This window comes from Halyomorpha halys, unplaced genomic scaffold (genome assembly GCF_000696795.3).
Source record: "Halyomorpha halys isolate HHAL.00 unplaced genomic scaffold, Hhal_1.1 Scaffold424.1, whole genome shotgun sequence".
In the NCBI taxonomy this organism is placed as follows: Eukaryota; Metazoa; Arthropoda; class Insecta; order Hemiptera; family Pentatomidae; genus Halyomorpha; species Halyomorpha halys.
The window spans coordinates 182,127-201,597 of NW_027107649.1; the positions used below are offsets into that span (position 1 = coordinate 182,127).

Here is a 19,471-nt window from a genome sequence, read left to right on the forward strand (position 1 = left end):
GGAACTTTTGTCTGGAACAGGTTTCAACCAGGAAGTAGCTAGTATTTATCTACTTCCGTTAGTGTCCTTTATTTGTTTGCCAGTTGCTACGCGAATATTAGGGGAGGAATTAACGTTGTTGAGTCATGAAAGTTATTCATTTTCTACAATTAGTTCAAGATAAATTATCTAGATATATCTACTATACTTGAGGTTTACATATTACAAAATGTAAGATTTTTTTTAAGCGTTAAGGACTCAAATCGGTTGAAAAAACGATTCCGAACTCTATAGAATATTTCTATTGACGATTATTATCTTTAAACGGCCAACAATTTTTTTTTTTTATGAAAATAAAATGTTTTTGATTCGAAGAAAGATATATTATATAACAATATGCTAGTATAAGGTTTGATTATAACTGTAACAACATTTTGGTTCTTCATCATAAACTTCCGTAATGAATTGTGATAGCTTTTGGATGCATTGGTAATATGTAATAGAAAAAATATATACCTGTTATACAATGTAAAACATGTATTTATTGTGGAATTAACAGAATATATAAGACAACGTATCAAAGAAAACAGAAACATTTAATTTTTTAGTATGTACTATTAAAACACTCAAACTCAGCAGGTTTCCGACCCCTGCTCTAGACTAACGTTTATTGCAGAGTAGATCAACGATTTTATTTTTTAAATCGACTCTACTCTAATGAACTGATTTTAGATGCTTCGCATTCTGTATTATTTTATGAACTATCTCTATTTTGAAAGCGCATGATTATGATTTATGAATACGTTTTAAGATATTAGCTCTGTTGGACTAACTTTCATCCATTGTGTTCGTTTAGACTGGGCTACTATCGCATAGGTTTGAGCGCGTTTGGCAAGCGATGATAAACAATTGACTCGTTGTCCAAACAAGTCGAGATTCTACATATTTGTAAAGTAGCTATGACTTCGGAAACTCCATTGTGAATAAACAAGTGTCTTGTTGAAGATTAGACATTTACATGTTCATACAAATATTCCTTACATTGCCTACGGGTGTGGAAGTGATATCAATTATGCTATTACTTAAGGGCCAAGTACCAATTTGACCCTGAAATTTGTTACTTATATGAACTGATCTAAAAAAAAAAATTTTTGAGGAGAGTTACTTTCGGTTGGCAAAAGTAACGGTCTACAAATACCTTAATGACGAATAGATAAAAAAAAAACACTAGATAAGAAAAGTTGTATTTTCCGCCTGTGAAATACAGCTTTGCATTACACAAACTTAAGATGTCCTTGTGGTTACTAAATATAGTTTATTTGAGATTGGGAAATATATGTAAGCTATATGAAGATTCATTTGTCAGTTTGCACGTCCTTCAGTGCATCAGTAAGACAATAGATTTCTGTTACACAGGATAGCAATGAATAATGTTGATTTTTTGGTTAGATTTTAACTTGGTTATTACTCACCTTTACAAAAAATATTGTGAAACTATTATGTACGTATATGTAATAGGGGTATTCATGATATTTAGTTTAACATGTTAAAGCGTGTTAAATGGAAAAACTCACGTTAAATGGAAAAATATTTCCTTCTTTTAGCATGTTAAAACGATGTTAGCATGTTATAACATATAACATGGTTGAGAGTCTGTTACTAGGTCTGTTAAATGGAGAATGACGTCACGCAACAGACCAGCTGAGCTCGTCACCGTTTTGTTTGTTGTCTTAGGTTACTTGCTAGTAGTTTGTGTATTGATTGTCTTAGTAATGTTTTGGAAGTTTTTAAACAAGACAATACTTTAGGCATGTTTTAATAAATTACTGCATTCAAAACTTAGAAGTAAACAATAACAAAAAGTTTGGGAAGAAAAGGTTACTAAACAAGTTGCTCAGAAAATCCGCTAGGAGCTCTCATTCACTCAACATGACTTTAAATAGGGCTGCTCACAATCCTATGCTTATAACATTTAACATGGTAAAACATTTTACATTTAACACAATATTCCCTATTATATCTTTACACTTTTTTGATGATAAAAGACCATGACTTAATGTAATAACCTTTAGAATAAATATTTTATTCATTCGATCGTTAGGTATCGATGAGAACTATATAATAATAATATATTGGACTAATTTTGCAGTTGGTCAGTGAAGAATCGAACAGTTATCTAACAATCAGTAGGAATAAAAAGTTTTGGTTGTTGAGTGTCTCACGTCCTTCGCTTGTCCCCTAGCTTTAGATCGAGTGCAGAATATTTTGTTTTTGCTACAATAATAATAAAATATATTTGTCGTTACGAATAATAAAATAGTCCAATACTTATTAAAGCCAACTAAAATATAACATTAATCAAGGGTAATTACAGTATGATTGCAAAATTGGATTAAAAATGTATTAAACACGTTAAAATATTGTTCCACGTGATTAAAATCTACGTTAAATTTAATTAGAAGAATAGATATATTTCTTTAAAAAATCGTTGCTTTATCCAGTTCACTGGATAAGTTGGTAAAGCTGGATCGTAACAGCCGAAGATCTTTAGGATATAGTAGAACTCGTTAATTTGGAATGATTAAAAAAAATAAACACCAATAATAATGTAGCTCATGTATTAGGTAAAAAGTAAAATGGAATACAAAACGTAATACATTGGTGATGAATACATTAATATGATATGAAGTTGAAATCTATTAGACCAATCCGATACATGATTTGGTTTAGCGTACAAATGTTCTTTTTTAAGTTTTTACGGTAGTTAAAAAGTCAGTTATTTTGTTTTACTGAACTTTGTGTTTTCTCAGCGCTTCATCTTTTAATTTTTACCGTCGTAAAAGTAATCCGTTCAGAAATGAAACATTCCTAATAGATAGATATATATTTATTGAATGTTTCTGTCCTGTTGCAATCCTTCTGAAAAGTTAATTGATTCTAAAAAGAGACGAATGCTGAATTAATTACAAATCGGGGTAAAAAAGGATGGGGTTAATATTGCATGTATTGTTATGACCTTTCCACTAGTTGAATGGCAATACTATTTAAATTTTCCATGGATTATTGAAAGGATTTTTTATTTGGAGTGCTCCGGGCAGTTTATCGTAAGCCTTTCGTCCCCCTCCCTCCCCCTCCACTTATCTTTCTTAGTTCCCCGAAATATTATAAAATTTACTATTACCTTTAATCCCACACATTCATCTAAATCATGAGGTTTTTAAAGACATAAATTGTCTTTTTTTAATTTAAAAAACGTTAGGTAGTTGACTTTAAGGCTTTTTTTAATTACCGTCAATAAAACATAAGTTGTAGTACATCCAAAGGGACACGACGGCCGAGGTGGGGCGTGGGGTCCCATAGCGCTCGATTCCCACCTGGGGCAGTTAATATTTATTTCTGGGCGGTCCAGAGAAATGAATCTTGACACTCCATGATGAGCTTGGTTAGTACGCGGTTGAAATTAGTTGCTGGATTAGTTTCCCCTGTCAGTTAACAATACCGATACCAATGTAGTATACGCAATGTTGTGAGAATCTATTTTTGTAATAGTTTATTTTTTTGTTTTATAGTATTTTTTATTTTTTAATTTATAGTAATATTTGTAAATCTATTCCGTCTTCAGACCATACTCGACTCACCCACGGTCATCTCATGAAAAAAAGAAAATGCACCGATGTGTCGCTACTGTTGAAACGATCTCACCGTTAGGTAAATTGTAATTGTAAATTTGTAACTCTCTCACATTGTAATTGTAACTTTCTGAACATGTCAATTGTAATTTACTAACTTTGTAAATCCAGTTTTAATGGCCCTAGTGGTCGAAACACTTAAATAAATAAATCTATTTTTGAAGTATCTTATACTACATTTTTGTTAGTATTTTTTCCTTTTTAATTTCTCTCGCCTCTCAAAAATTGGTCCCTATTACAGATGTTTTTCATTATATTGTAAGGGCTACAAGGTCTATGTGTACAAGAATAATATTACATATTATCCGTGAAGATATGTGACTTGTAGCATTGAAGATTATATTATTAATGATTATAATATAAATAGAAATGATACTCGATCCAGAGAGTTAATGAATAGCTATATAATCCGCAAATTTGGCATTCCGAATCAAAAGTGAAAAATAGGTTAAAGCTACTCAGCACGCCTGAAGCAAGATCATTGTTTGCAAAAATAGTGCAGACGCTGTGATTCTGCAGATGAACTAGATCTTAATAAAGATTCGCCAATATTATCGGTTTAACTGAAGCAATAAGATATAATATAAGCAATAAGATCACAAATTGATGTTATATTTATACCATATTATATCGTTTTACTGTCGAGAATAAAGATATGGGTAAATTTTGAGAAGTGTGTATGAAAGAAAGTAATTGACCTATTCAATTTCCTTGATATATTCCTCTCCTCTGTTCATTTTATCAGGGAAAAGTGACCATATCAAAAAAGACTAAAGGACGCAGAACCAGCTAATTCTATATAGGAGTTGGTTCTCACGGGACAATGAAGCATAATAATATTCTCGCGTGAGGTCATGCTTGGAAGACCCTACAGCATCCAGTCGTCTTCTCAAATATTTTTCCTATTGGAAATAACCCTAACTGGAAAACGTTCTCTTTTCGCGTTTATGATATTTCAAGATAAAAATTTTCTTGCATTAAAACCATTAACCAAGACATTATAGCTAAATCTAATGATGTGCAGTGGCCCTATTTCTATAATATTATTCTATTATTATCAACAAATACATCCACCTTAACAAATATTTACAATAATTTCAATAATATTCAACAAATTAGAGCCTTTATTATGAATACCTAACTAATACTCTGTATACAACGCTTATCTTTGTGGTTGTTATGTGTTCATGCACCTATTAATTTATAACAAAATAGAAAAAAAAGTAAGATAATTATATTGTTGAATTGTATATTATTACTATGTAATATAAATGATTAATTGTTTATAACATTAGCTTACTTTTTTTTGTTGTAGTTTTTGATTTTTTAAAAATAATTTAGCACTATGTGGAGTTGCGGCCAACTCTAGAATGGCTATCTATTCATTCTAAATGTATTTCATATTATTAGAGGAATATCAAACATAAATAGTATTATGCTAATAAAATTTAATAACTATAGAAAAAAATTAGAAGGACGAAACAAGTAGGATGGATGATCTTTTATCATAATAAAAGATCATCCATCATAAATTAATCTAATATTTTTAATAATTTAAAATTAAAAAAAAAAACAATAACTTATTCTCAAAAATATGAACTGTGCAAATCACGTCGAGGTATAAATAGTATAAAATATTAAATTATTGATAATATTATTATTTTGTCCGAAATGTTGTTGTCAAAAATTATTTTTAAAAAGTGTGTTTGTTAAAAAGTGTATTTTTATTAAATTCCATAATGCAAAAAAAATTAAATTAAAATAATAAACAGATAAATTTTATAAATGCCGAATTCGTTATGCTCAAATTTGTTTTCCTCGATAATTTTTGAGTGCATATTAAAACATACACGTCTCCTGATTTTTAAGACCAATTGACTCAACATAAACATGATAATTATTCTAATCTAATAATAATTTAGTCGTAAAAAAAAAGAGGACTATTCTATCAAAATTTTAAATATCTGCTTTCGGAAGATTATTATGGGACTATGACACGTAGATAAGTAAAAATTTTATCTTACTTATCAAGGAAAAATTTAGGTTTTCACACAAACTGAAAACCTTTATGATACAAAAAAAAAAGTTTATTCATGAGAAATGGATATTTATTTATTTAATGTGATTTACAATTGTACAAATAATAAATACAATAAGTAAATATATGGTATGTTACTTTTACACTTGAAAGTCTTGGGAGGGAACCATCCATTGGTGGTACTTCAAGCATTAATTTAAATCAGAAGGTCCCGTGGCCATCTTCTTTTCAGACGCCTCGGAGGATTATCAGGGATTGTTAAGGATGAGAGATTAAGAATTAATGGGTTTGGATTGGTAAGGAGTTTGGAATGAAAAGACGCATATATGTTTTGGGCTAAATCTGCAATGAATGGGATGTTAAGGTCTTTGTGGATGAGTTTGTTTATAACGTAATAAGGAGCATCAAGGATTTTACGTAGGATTTTGGATTGTAAGGATTGGATGCGGAAGGAATTTGATGGTTTGGTAGGGCCCTAGAGCTCAAATGGATATATTAACTTTTAATTAAATGCTCCTCAAATGTATATAATATATATATATTTATTGAAAAGTCATAAAACGAGCCACATTTAAGAGCAATAGGTATTAGTGCTGATATAATTTGAAATTGTAGTGGGGTTCGCTCACATTTTTTTTTTAATATTATATGTTCATATGGTTGAAATAGTTAATGTGGAATTATTTTTTTCTGTCGTCTAAATCTATTCATTATAGTTTTGAGAGAACATTTTCGGATTATAGTAGTACGAACATAGGACATGCGATTTTATTCCACGGGGAAAAGTCGTTTTTTTGTAAAATGTCAAGATATATTGCATATCTTTCGAATTAATGTATTTATGACGTTTTTGGTACACGAGTCATTTTGGTGAGATAGAAAGGTTGCTGTGGAACGGATTCCACCTTTCAATTCTATTTTGGTTGGGATACCAAGTTGAAACCTTTCACAAATGTCACTAACTAATGAGCATCTCTATAGATAAGCGTTTCTAAATCTGTTAATTATTCCCGCTATTTCAACTATTAGGAAAAAAAAAATTTGTCCTTAGTTATCCTATTGCTAATACAGACTTAAAAATAAAATTATTTTTGCAGATGGGTTATATATATGTATGTATCATTCTCATCATATTCGATAGGTTTATACACACACCTTATTAAGGTTATAGGAAAAAAATTATATATTTCGTAATAATACAATTAAACATTAAACTTATTTCATGACTGTTTACTTCTATCATTCAGCTTTCAGTGATATGATAGTATAAACAATTTCAGAGAATGAAAAATATTTTAGGATTGCCTAGATTGTTTCCATCTATTTCCTTCTATTAATTCTACAAATACATATATGCATATCCATTTATTTATATATATGATGCCAATATTAACGTATTTCAATTATTTTTTTTTACGTTAGGTATAAAAATAATAAATACATGACCAAATTTCACCTTAACTGAGAATTTTACTTTTGATGAAAAATGTAGTTTAGAGGTATTGGAATTAAGTAAGGTTGGGATATATGCCTATGTGTATGAATATAAAAGGAAAAATAAAGAAATTTACTAAATGACGTATAAATAAAAATTCGCTACATATAAAGAAGTTAAATTTAATATGTTTATTATTGCCCGGGTTTGGTCAATTTGTATCAATTATGAAGTTTTTTTTATGTCTTGTTTTTCAACTTATTGAGACTGGTATTTATTGTTAATTAATTAATTAGTATCTAATTAATTAGGCCCTCCTCAAGGACAATCTTAAATATAAATTTACATCTTACATCCAAATATATACTTTTTGTAGGCTATTATGTCTAGTTCATTAATATTAGTCAATTCGCCCTATTTGGTCACAATTTTATTAATTTTAAAACTTTTAATTATAGATCAACTTAACACTATCATTATCAATTTATCAATATTGCCGGGGTTTGGTCGATCTGTATCAATTATAAAAGTTTATGGATTGAATTAAATTTTAAAATTGCGTTTTTTATTTATAATATCACTTCTTTTTTATTCATTAGAAAATGTTTACAATTTTTATCCTTCCGGAGTATAATATTGGACAGTCAATGATTATTTTAATGTAATACTGGGGAATGTTTTTTTTGTTTTTTTTTTTAGTTGTCTGCACAGTCATTGTACATTGTAGGCTCTAGTTCATGGATATATACATGGTATATTGAATATTCATACGTAATTATATTAGTATTTATTGGTATAAATTGATCGAAAAATCTAATCACATGGATATTCGATAAGGTTGGAGGCAGACTTGACCCATGTGTAACGAGAGTCTGTTGTGTAGTAGATAAGTGTTGTTTACTTTCCTTCATATTTTTAATTTTTTTCTTTCAAGTTTTACGTTACTGTTATACTATTGATTTGCATGTCGAAAAAATGGAGAAGAGGGGGGGGGGCTCGGAAAAATGGAATAATAATTGGAATACATTCTTTGATCTTGTGCGGAAACGTTGAGTATGAGCCTTCACAAAGGAAATGACATATGAAGCAATAGAAATATATATTGTTTCCTCATCTGGTCGGCTTATCGAGAGCTTCTGATAAAAAAAGGCTCTCCTCATAGAGATAACAGAAACAGGAGATTGATGGTTAATTGATGTTTGCACAAGCCGACACATCCAAACTGCTATAAATACATTACAGATTACAGAAACACATATTTGAACAAGATGAATCAATATCCTAGGATATCTCTCCACTGGATATTTACAGATTCGACAATCCCATCTCTGATTGGCCCTTAGATAAGATGTGCGCAATTTCTTCTCATCGAGGTTATAGACCAACTATGAAATAGTGAAGCTACTCCGAATTTTTTTTTTTTTAAATAGGTTTTCCGAAATGGCAAAAATAATTAATTAATAGAACCTTAAACGGTAAGGTATAGTCATAGATTGAAGGTGTTTATTCAAACTGTGCTTATCAATATTAACTCGATGTCATTGGTGTGATGTGCCATGAACAAACACAGACGGGTCAGAGAATCAAATCACTTGTTGCACACGGGCGGTGTCAGGTTACTTGGGGTAGCAAACCCACCGTAAAACATGGGGTCATGCCTTTTAGCCTATTGCCCCCGGACCCCAGCCCCATAGTTGAGTCACTCATCAATGGACCGATTAAAGTCAGGTCAACACTTCCAAGCATTCGCCCGACTCTATTCCATTTAAGATATCTATATGTTTTTGTAACCCTAGTAATTATATTCAAGAAAGGTTCTCTAGTACCATACGATCTACTCAATACAGTACTCACATGAAACTCACAATACTAAGCTCCGAAATTTGGACTTTATTTAGCATCTTGCTATTTCGACCCACTTCATTTCAGAAAAGTCCAAAATATAAATCTCAGCTTCCATAGAGTATAAATGAAAGAAAAATCCCCCAGTTTAGACTCTTGATATTGATATATTTAATTTTATTCTTCAAAACTAGAGAAACGTTTAATCATAAAAACCCGGGAATCAATAGCTGGTGTAATTCAAGGTTGTATTTATCTAAGAAAGGAACTAATAAAAACATATGAGAGAATAAATTTAAACAATATATAATTTTTTCCGAAAAATCTAAGAAAAGGAACGAATTCCTTTTTTTTTCAAATATACTAATTATACATTTGAAATAAAATTAAAAGAAAAAAAATCAATACTTTTTCTATTCAATATCGATTTCAAATTATACTAAAATGATATTGAAAATTAAATACAGACAATAAACTAAAACATCAGACCACTTGTGGCAAGTTGACTAGTGCAAATTCCCCTTCAGATTTTAGTCGAAATTTCGAATAAGAAAGAGATTAATATTAATAAATAACTGATATTTGCTTCTTAATCAGAAATAGAATTTGAACAACTTTATAATTACATTTAGCATAATACTCCTAGAATAAGCAGTGTAGCAATAAAAATTTGGGTCGTAACATAGAATAACACGATAAGAAATAAAATATCGGAAAACCTATGGTTATTTTTCAACTGAACTATGCAAACACCTATAGGAAGATGAACTTCTCAACGTTTAACATCAGTGGAGCAATGCTATCCGTAAAGGAATAAAATTCTTCTACGACACGATATTCCAAACATCCAATTCAATTCAATAATATTGAATAATTTAATTCATTATTACATTTAATAATCGCATTAAATGGCTAAGATTCGCCAAATTCATATTAGTGTTAAAATGTCTTCAAAGTCCATAAAATGGATAAATAATTCTCGGCATTATCAAATAGAATGACCGTTATAAAGGAACTAGGTGAAAAGGCGTTGATATCAGGTCACTAAAGCTGGTGTCTTATGTCATTTCTCAAATCTACTTAAGCTTATTTGATTTGAGTATAGTCACTATTGGATTTTACTAGTGATCTGATTCAGTTCTAGGCTAATCTAACTTATTAAGTTGACAGAAAGGAGAGGTCGGAGGATGGGTGTGACACCGTGAATCAATATCTCTTATCTCATGGTCGCTGATAAGGGCAACATCATCTGTCCCTCTTACAACAGCAATAATAAACATGTCCTATCGCTTTAGATCCATATCCCATCACTAAATCATTCAATGTTGGAGAAGTTGACTAGATCCCTCCATAGTGTAGACCAAACTCGCTCTGGATTACTTCCACTAATCAACATTAATAAATTCCGCTGTTTGATAATAATGATTTCCCGTTTAAATCAAGTTAATTTTTGCCTAAGAAAAATGAATCTGATGTAAATTTTTTACCCGTGAAAATATAACGACTGTCAACTGATCGACTGAAGTGACGTCATTGTGAATTTTGTTTTAGTCCGTGTTGTATACAATTCGGATTTATTAATAAACAACGTCGCCGGTTCCCAGACTCAGAGTAAAGAGAGAGCCCCTTGTATAAAGTTGTCCGTCCTAGTTGGTGCCAACACATGACTAAACTAAAAAAAATCATATTCTCCTTAAACTCATTACTCAGTTAAAAATTGAAATATAATATAAAACTCAATATACATTATGTGCATATTAGTATATGATAAAGTAATGGTTATTATTCCAATTTAATATATTTAAAATAAAATATTTCTAAAGATACGCTTTTTAATTTAAGCTTATACACTTTTAAGTTTTTAGTAATAGTCAAAAACTCAGTTATTTTGGTTTTTTCTGAATTTGCACACAATTCATTTATTTTTATCTCGAATTAATCCAAGTGTGGTTCTACTATACAAATATTTATATTTATATGGGCTACCGAAATAATCTATGCTAAAAAAAAATATAGAAATATTGTTCAAGAGGTGCATGATCATTATTGAAGAAGATTCAATCTTTAGTTTTAATATTTAACATCCCATTCGTTGCAGATTTGACCCAAAACAGATATGCGTCTTTTCAATCCAATCTCCTTAACCATCCTAACCCATTAATTCTTAATCTTTCATCCTTAACAATCCCTGATAATCCTCCGAGGCTTCTGAAAAGAAGATGGCCACGGGACCTTCTAATTTAAATTAATGTTTGAAGTACCACCAATGGGTGGTTCCTTCCCAAGATTTTTAAGTGTATATGAAACACACAACATATTTACCTATTGTATTAGTTTGTACAGTTGTAAATTACATTAAATAAATAAAAAAAAAAAGTTTTAATATGATGGAAAAATAATATTAATTAAACCTCTTCAAGTAATGAGTCAATCACTGATACATTCATTAACATTTTTGGCTTTGATTGATTCGGTGGTCCATATATTATATTAACCAGAGGAAGATTTTTTTTTTCATTTCTAGTTTGGTGTATTATAAATAGAGAAAATCAGGGGCGATGAGTGAGCCTTAAAACGCACAAAAAAAAAATGTTGTTTTCTTTTAACTGGTGCTGATGGTACAAGTAGAGGAGACGAAACATGAGTATTGTTGTGAGAAAGGCATGACGAAAGTAAAATGGTTTCATATTGGAAATGTCATGGACTACTAGTAACAGAAAATAGATGATTTACAACTAGGGGCAGGTAATGCACAGTTTGGGAACATTTTCAAAGTGGGTCCGGAATATTTTACTTTAGAACGGTAAACTTGACAGCTTTATGCCTCCAATATGTCAGCGACTACTCATTGATTTATTGCTCTACCGTTCAACTTTCTTAGAACAGAATCCTCCCCATAGTCGACAGTACAGACTTTTATCCCATAACTTAAATAATTTTCTTCATACAGAATAACTTTTTTAGGTTTCAAGTTTGAAATCTATATTCCATTAACTAACTGAACAAGTAGAATAGTTATTATGCTTAGCCACCGAAAAACGTTATAATAAATTGAAATTAATTCATCTCTCCATGATTGAAGTTAATCTTTCATAGGATTTGCTTATAAAATGATTCACTTAATTATTTAAGGGGATTAAAATCGATAGCTGATTAGTTTTGATTTTTACAAAAATTACTTTGAATGAATAAAATTCAAATTAATTGAGAAAAAAAAAGTCAACTCTTTGACCATTTTATTAGTACCAAAAACATTTACTTTTTATAGATGGGTTTAACCTTTTCCTAAAGGTTTTTTAATAAACAGCTTTCAACGAATTTAGAGTACAATAACGGCTTTGAAAAATATTTTACCACAATTTTCGAAGTTTATAGTATTTTTTCAAATATCATTTTTTAAATTACTGGAACACCCCCTGCAACTACGTTTCTGATGTTTACAATTTAAATATGACACTTTAGTTACCTTAGCAATCATCTTGATTAAAATTGTGCCGGAATTAAAAATAATGTGGCCGGAAGACAATACATATTAAAAGCTGTAATTCACCGAAATTGAAGATTAATTGAAACCACTTACAAGTGAGATTAAGAAATTTACAACTTAGGGCTGATGCAATATTTTTACATAATATTACTTTTTAGTTAAATTTGATTTTGAAACAAGAATAACTTACTTTCGTACCAAAAAAATATTTTATTTACTTAATTAATCTCTAATGAGCATCTAAGTATATAAAAAAAAAAATAATAATAAAAGCAGTCAAGTTATTTTGTATTAGTTCCTTCAAGACAGACAGTTTTTTAAAAAATATATTATGCAATGTTTATTGTTAAAGATGGTGAGCTCCAAAGAGTTTTTCTTTGCCAATTTTTACTGGATATATCCGTTTCCCGTCCCCATTTAGTTGACAGCTCCTTGCTGTATATATTACAATTACACCTGCCCAGGTAAATTTTTACCTTTAGAACTCAAAATAGACCTGATTCAGATTTACCGGTATTGACATGTTTGAGTGATGAGATAAAGATCAGGGCCATTTGAAGAAGGGATCGAAAAACCGGGTTTGAGTCATATATACGAGCAATGCAACATACTTAAATCTTGATCGTCATGCTTGTCTCAATAATATTATAGAATATTTCCCTAATAAAAATAAATAAATATCTTATTCCCTCGTTATTCAGATTTGGCATGATAACCCGATTAACATCGATTCCATTGAAAACATTGATTTGATAGAAAATATTTATTAATCAACAAATGAGTAACAGCATTATATCATTCAGTTCTAATAATTATAATAACATGAGTCTTGTTTATAATGATATTTTATCGGGACGGATAGTTGTGGGGGGTCTATTAAAATATTATCCACCACCACTGATAGGCCCTCTCTGCCATTAAGTAATTATTTTTGACAAAAATGAATTTGACAAATTAATTTTTTTTCTAAATTAGAATTTAAAATTTTACAAAGACCAACAGAAATGTATAGTGAGCAAAGAATATTTATTAAAAAAAAATTATATGTAAGTTAGGAGCTGTGGTATTAAATTGATTTTTATTTTCATTATCATTGTCTCCAATATTTTCACAAAACCGACGCTTTCACTACATTTATAATAAATCATACTCATAATTAATCCTTTTTCCTTCGACCCAGGGAAAATTTAATTTATTAATTTTTAGTCCCTCGCCTCTCACCCCTTTTATCACTTGAAGAAACATTATGAATTTTGAAAACATATAAAAATATCCTGCTACGAAAGAAAATATTTGCTATAATTTGTCAACAAATAATAGATAAATCATGAATACCTGGACTGAATTCGAATTATTCTTTAAAGAAATAACGTTTGGTCAAATAAATAAATAATTTTTTTTTTAGACTAACTGTCATGAATTTGTATTCCTTTAATGTCTAATTATACTTTAATCAATATCATTTTTGATTCTACTGTAAGCCAACAGTAGAAGTTAACAATCAAATACAGAAACAACAATAAAGTGAGAAAACAACTTAAAAATTATTATAACTAGAGGAATGTGTTGATGATAATAATATAAATAAAATTTATGAAATAATAAACAGTGTAAACACTATCCTAAAATAAGAATCAATTGCAAGAGATACTATGTTATCATCTGTCTACCTCTAATTTTATGATTCTCTTCAAAAACGGTTTCTACCGAATCCAGAATCATCCAAGGTTGATGACTATTCGTCACCTCTTGATGACCAAAACATCACATTCTAAACTCAACATTTCACCAGGTAAAATACGAGCAAGGAAATCAATTATTGACTTTAAACAAACATAAATAAACGATTACAAAATCAATTAAAAGGTATTTGCACATCTAAATTGCTAATACAAGGCTGATTTCAGTTGTCCACCAACAATTACTGACTTAAGTTTGTGTTACTATCAGATTTATCAGCATTGAATCGGTTGTACACTTTCTTATGACTAATGGGAAACTCTCAGGTGAGCTAATGAGTTGACATAATTATATCATACTAATTAGTTATCTATCAAGATTAATCTACTAAATTTGTGCCATTTGCAAAAAAAAAAAAAAAAAAAATTAAAACTATTCACATTAAATTTATAAAACATTCACATACATTATAAACATATTCACATGAACTAACTGCAAGAAAGATATTTCTAAAAAGTCTATGTTTATTGAAAGCAAATTATTTTCTTCTAATTCAAAATGTAATGTAAACGTTAAGATCTTTGGGCATTGACAATGAGATGTACATATACCTTAAGAAAAGAACATGATAGTAAATTGAATTTGAAAAATAGAATTTATTACATAATTATACGAAGAATGTGATGCAAGGAATTTATAATAATATAATACTCTTAAATTAGTTCTAACAATAATTATTATAAGATGATATGTAACTTACAGAAGAAGGTGCGGACCAGATGACGATGATCTGGCGTGGTATAATCAGCTGGAGGAAAAGAGACGAGATAACTGTGAGAGATCTGTTCAACGTGCAGCTACACACTGTAAGCCTCCCGATCTGGAGGGGGCAGCTCAAAGGGTGGGGTCTTGGCCACGCCCCTTTCTCTTGGGGTGGGGGTTCGGGGGCGGGAACTGTCTCTCAGCCTCTCTATTGTCACTCTCATTCAATTTAATATACTCCTCAGTTATTATGGACTTTTTTATTATTTTTAATTCTGGGACATTATAGTTAATATTTTTATCCCAGTTCTGACCTATATTATTAGGAATGTATTAAAAACAAACTTAAATATTTCATGAGGTATATTGATTTCTGAAAAGTCTGTTCCTTATTGTTAGGGGAATTCGTACTACTCTTTGTTTCTTTCTCATATGAGAACAAATAATTTAACCATTGCCCATTGTAATTATACAAGCCAAGAATTTGCTTGTCAGAGGAAGTTTGAACTTTGGATCCTCGAACAGCCTGAAATGACCTATATTGAGATTGGGTGGCCTATTTCATCATCTTTTGATTCCAAGAGCTCTTTCTATTCAGGGAGAGAGTGTTAGGTGTATTACAGACCATTTCTCATTTTCTCCTAATGTTATATTAGTGATGATTCATATAAAATTACTTGCACGTTGAGGTAAATGAGCCTTTTGATATGATCCTCGAAAAGAGCGATTATGGCACTCGATCTATATTTACAGTTATGAGACTTTTTTTGTTTTGATTGATGTAGAAATTGTATTCTCATTTTGCATATATTTTACCTCTAGTATGAATGTCTTTACTAAGTCCATTACTAATACCTTTAGTATCCAATGAGCTATAGAATTCAGGATCATGCTCTCTAGAACCACCAAATGATTGAGAATTATGGAAAATGCTCTCTCATATCACCAAACGTCTATTATTCAATACATATTCATGAATAATTCGACTTCGATCGACAATGGAATTCATCGAATTGTCATGACTAGAGACTAGATTTTCGTGCTACTGCCTCGACTGAAATTTGAAACATGAAAACGATATTCCGTTGTTAATAGTTTTATATTTCACCATTTTGGGGTCACTGCACGAATTTAGCCATTTTTAGGTTTTTCTACATGAAATTGCATTTTTTTGAGTTTTAATCATGAAATAATTTATAAATTTTACTACGATTTCCCCCTCCCCCCCCAAAAAAAAAACAAAACCAATTAATAATAATTTAGTGAAAGTAACAATAAATATTCAGAGAAATAATTTTGTGTACAGAGTTTAATTACGGTAATGCTGTGAATCGTCGGAAGAAAAATCAAAATTACTCTCTAATAACAGTACAGGTAGAATATCATGAGTAGATGCCGGATATATGACCTCATAAATTATAAAATTTTGATTTTTGTAATTTATGTTGCAATTTTCAGTCTAATTTTGATTCTTTAGATTTTAATGGTATAAAACTGAATGGTTGAACCTGATTTCCTACATTATACACATATAGTTATGCATGTCAATATTGGTTTAATTATTTTTCCTTTAAATATATGAGTAAGACTGGGTATTGTTTAGCACATGAAGGGTCAAATTCGATGAAATAATAAAAAAGAATTGATCGCAAGTAATGAATATTCTTAGAAGACTGCTAAGTAGTGGTCTTGGGTGACTATTATAAATAATATATTCGGAATAAGCTTCATTGTTATAAAAAACGTTCAATGTTGCTTGTTCTAACTTGCATTCTCACTTCATCTCTGGTTGTTCTAACTTACATTCTCCCTTCATACATCTGATTTCGGAATGGTTAGTTGTAATTATTTATATCAGTTATGTAAATATTTTCTTGAAATATAAATATTATTATTAAATGCCCCTACAACAATAAACTTTTGTTTAATTTTAAACAAAATAGAAATAAACGAAAAACAAAATTAATCATGCTGTAAGAGAAATATTTTTGTCTTGCTATATTTTGGAGTAATGTTTGAGAATGGTAAGATAATTAATAAAGAATTTATAATAGCTGAGCAATAATTTATTAACTAATCTCTAAATAATCGCAGGAAACGACGTATGCATTACTCAAAAAACTTTTTTTTGTTTTTTTAAATTTATATATTGATATTTACAACTGTACATAATATACATCAAGTAAATTTGATGAAATCATAACGGTATGGTACAAGTATGTAAAGAAACTACCCATTGGTAGCACTCTAAAAACATTTTTACAATATTAGGTCTCGTGGCCATCTTCTTTTCAGACGCCTCGGAGGATTGTCCGGAATAAAAGAGGAAGCAAGATTAGAAACTAATGGGTTTGAGTGGTCAGGGAGTTTATAATGGAAGAATTGATATCTGGTTCGGACTAGATCGGTTACAAATGGAACATTAAGGTCTTTGTGGATGATTTTATTTGTGACAAAGCAGGGAGCATTTAGGATTTTAACTCAAAAATTTAACCATAAATTGATATTTTCTATTCGCAAACTCTAAGAAGTATGTTTTTTTTATTTTAAAAATATATATTTGACATTGGTTGATATAAAGGGGTAGAATAATGAACAAGGAAATTTTATATTCTCCATATTTAGGAAGGGAAAGACATGAAACGTTAGGGATTCCATATAAAGCTGTTAAATAATATACGGATATAACCAGTTATTTTTTATTGGTTTATTTTATTTTATTTTTTTTTGCGCCCCTTTAAAACAATATCTGGATCCACCCATGCGCTTGAAGTAATGCAATAAGCCATATAAAATATTGTTTAAAAAGATAGGTTATATGCAATCGTCTTTCTTTTGTTCACTTTTTGTTTGTAATTAATAACTGACATAATGCAATTAATAAGCTGGCAGGAATCATTGGTACAAAAATCAAGTACTGAGTTTAACTTTTAGTGTAGTCCAGTACAATTGCAATTAAGCTAGAAGTAACTGTAAACTTGTCAGGCACGATCAGTACCAGGTGCAGTGCAGTGCATTTTTGTTTACACCTGCAAACCCATTTACAATGAAAAGATTCCAATTTTTTTTCTTTTTATTGATTTTCTTATAATTAGAATTAAAATTTTGTGCTTTTGTTAGATTGTTTCTATAACATTTAACATAAAACTGATTAATAATATTTGGATATAAACAGTTATTTTTTATCTTTTTTTTTGCGTTCCCTTAAGACAATATCTGGACCCATCCATGCTCTTGAAGTAATAAAATAAGCCATATAAAATATTTTTAAAAAGATTGGTTATGTGCAATGTCTTTCTTTTGTCGCCTATTTGTTTGTAATTAATAACTGACATAGTGTAATTTAGTGGATTTGTGAATGATTCGAGTGTTTTATACACAATTTTTGGTTTTTACTGCACGAAACCCTGGTTTCGGGACACTACGATGCTCAATGTGCTACTGAACTGTATTAATTAAAGAAAAATACGTATTCAGACAAACAAAGAAATATCTACCGTCAAAGAGGTTTACAACAGATTTTTGCTTTTTTTTTTTTTAATATTCTGTGCTTTCGATCCACCTAGGAGTTAGAGAAGTCAAAGATTTATTCCTCCGCTTACTTAGAATACAGATGGAAATTCTGATGTATATGCGTTTTATTTTTTTTAAATCAAATAGTTGAGCAAAGGTTATGATCCGTTACTTGCACTACATTCTGACATTTACTAAAAACAGATGGGATAAATATCTGTTAGTCTTTCCGATCGAAGAGAAAATTTTTTGTTAGAGAATTATATGAAAAAGATCAATGATTCTTTTTTCAATCTTAAAATAAATTTCCCCATACAATTTAAATGGTGTAAAATAATAAGAAATAGAGAATAACCCGCTTATAAGAAACTAGGTTATAAAGAAACAATACAAGAACCAGGATTTAGTGGAAAGATTTTTCAGTTAAGTACATTGCATACTTAAATTAAACTAGTGTTTGTTTAAATATTCCCATCAAACTCCTTTCGTTACCATCTGTCTAGTAATAGTTCAGTATAGCAGGATTATAAGTAAAACTCAGGTATAAGGAATAGTTATTATCAGGAGGAAAGGTCGGTAACCTTTGTAAAATTTACCGGGCTATTTGAACAAAAAAAAAAAAAATACCTGAGTTTACTTGAATATTGACAAGGGTTTATAAGACGGTCGTAAATTATATTCTGGGGGACGAAGAGGTCCAACATGCAAAATCCAAGAAGATTTTAAACATTTTGACCATGCACACTTCTCCTTTCGAATTAGCATTGTTCCACAAGAATATTTTTTCGAATATTCAAAAACTAAATTTTTTACCCCACAAAAAAATAATAATAAAAAAACAAGGAAAAAGTATAATAAGAGATAATCAGTTGTTTATAATAAATTCATAAGTAAATGTATGTATTTGAAATGTTGAATATAAGGAAAACATCTCTTTACTTTTAGTTCATATTTTATGGTAATTCCTGTTGAGATTTTACTCCATAATTTAATACTCCAATAATAGTGGGAGGATGGGGGTTTACTCCATTATAAGAAAACTCAGA

The 19,471-nt window shown here is 29.8% G+C and overlaps 1 protein-coding gene across 1 annotated transcript in view; it reads right to left on the reverse strand.

Moving 5' to 3' along the window:
- Positions 1–15,041, reverse strand: part of peb (pebbled) — a 36,109-nt gene extending 21,068 nt beyond the window's left edge. Inside the window, exon 1 of the mRNA XM_014423477.3 lies at positions 14,911–15,041. The gene's annotated coding sequence lies outside the window, so the exon portion shown is untranslated. The remainder of the gene's footprint in view (positions 1–14,910) is intronic.
- Between the last annotated feature and the right edge of the window lie 4,430 nt (positions 15,042–19,471).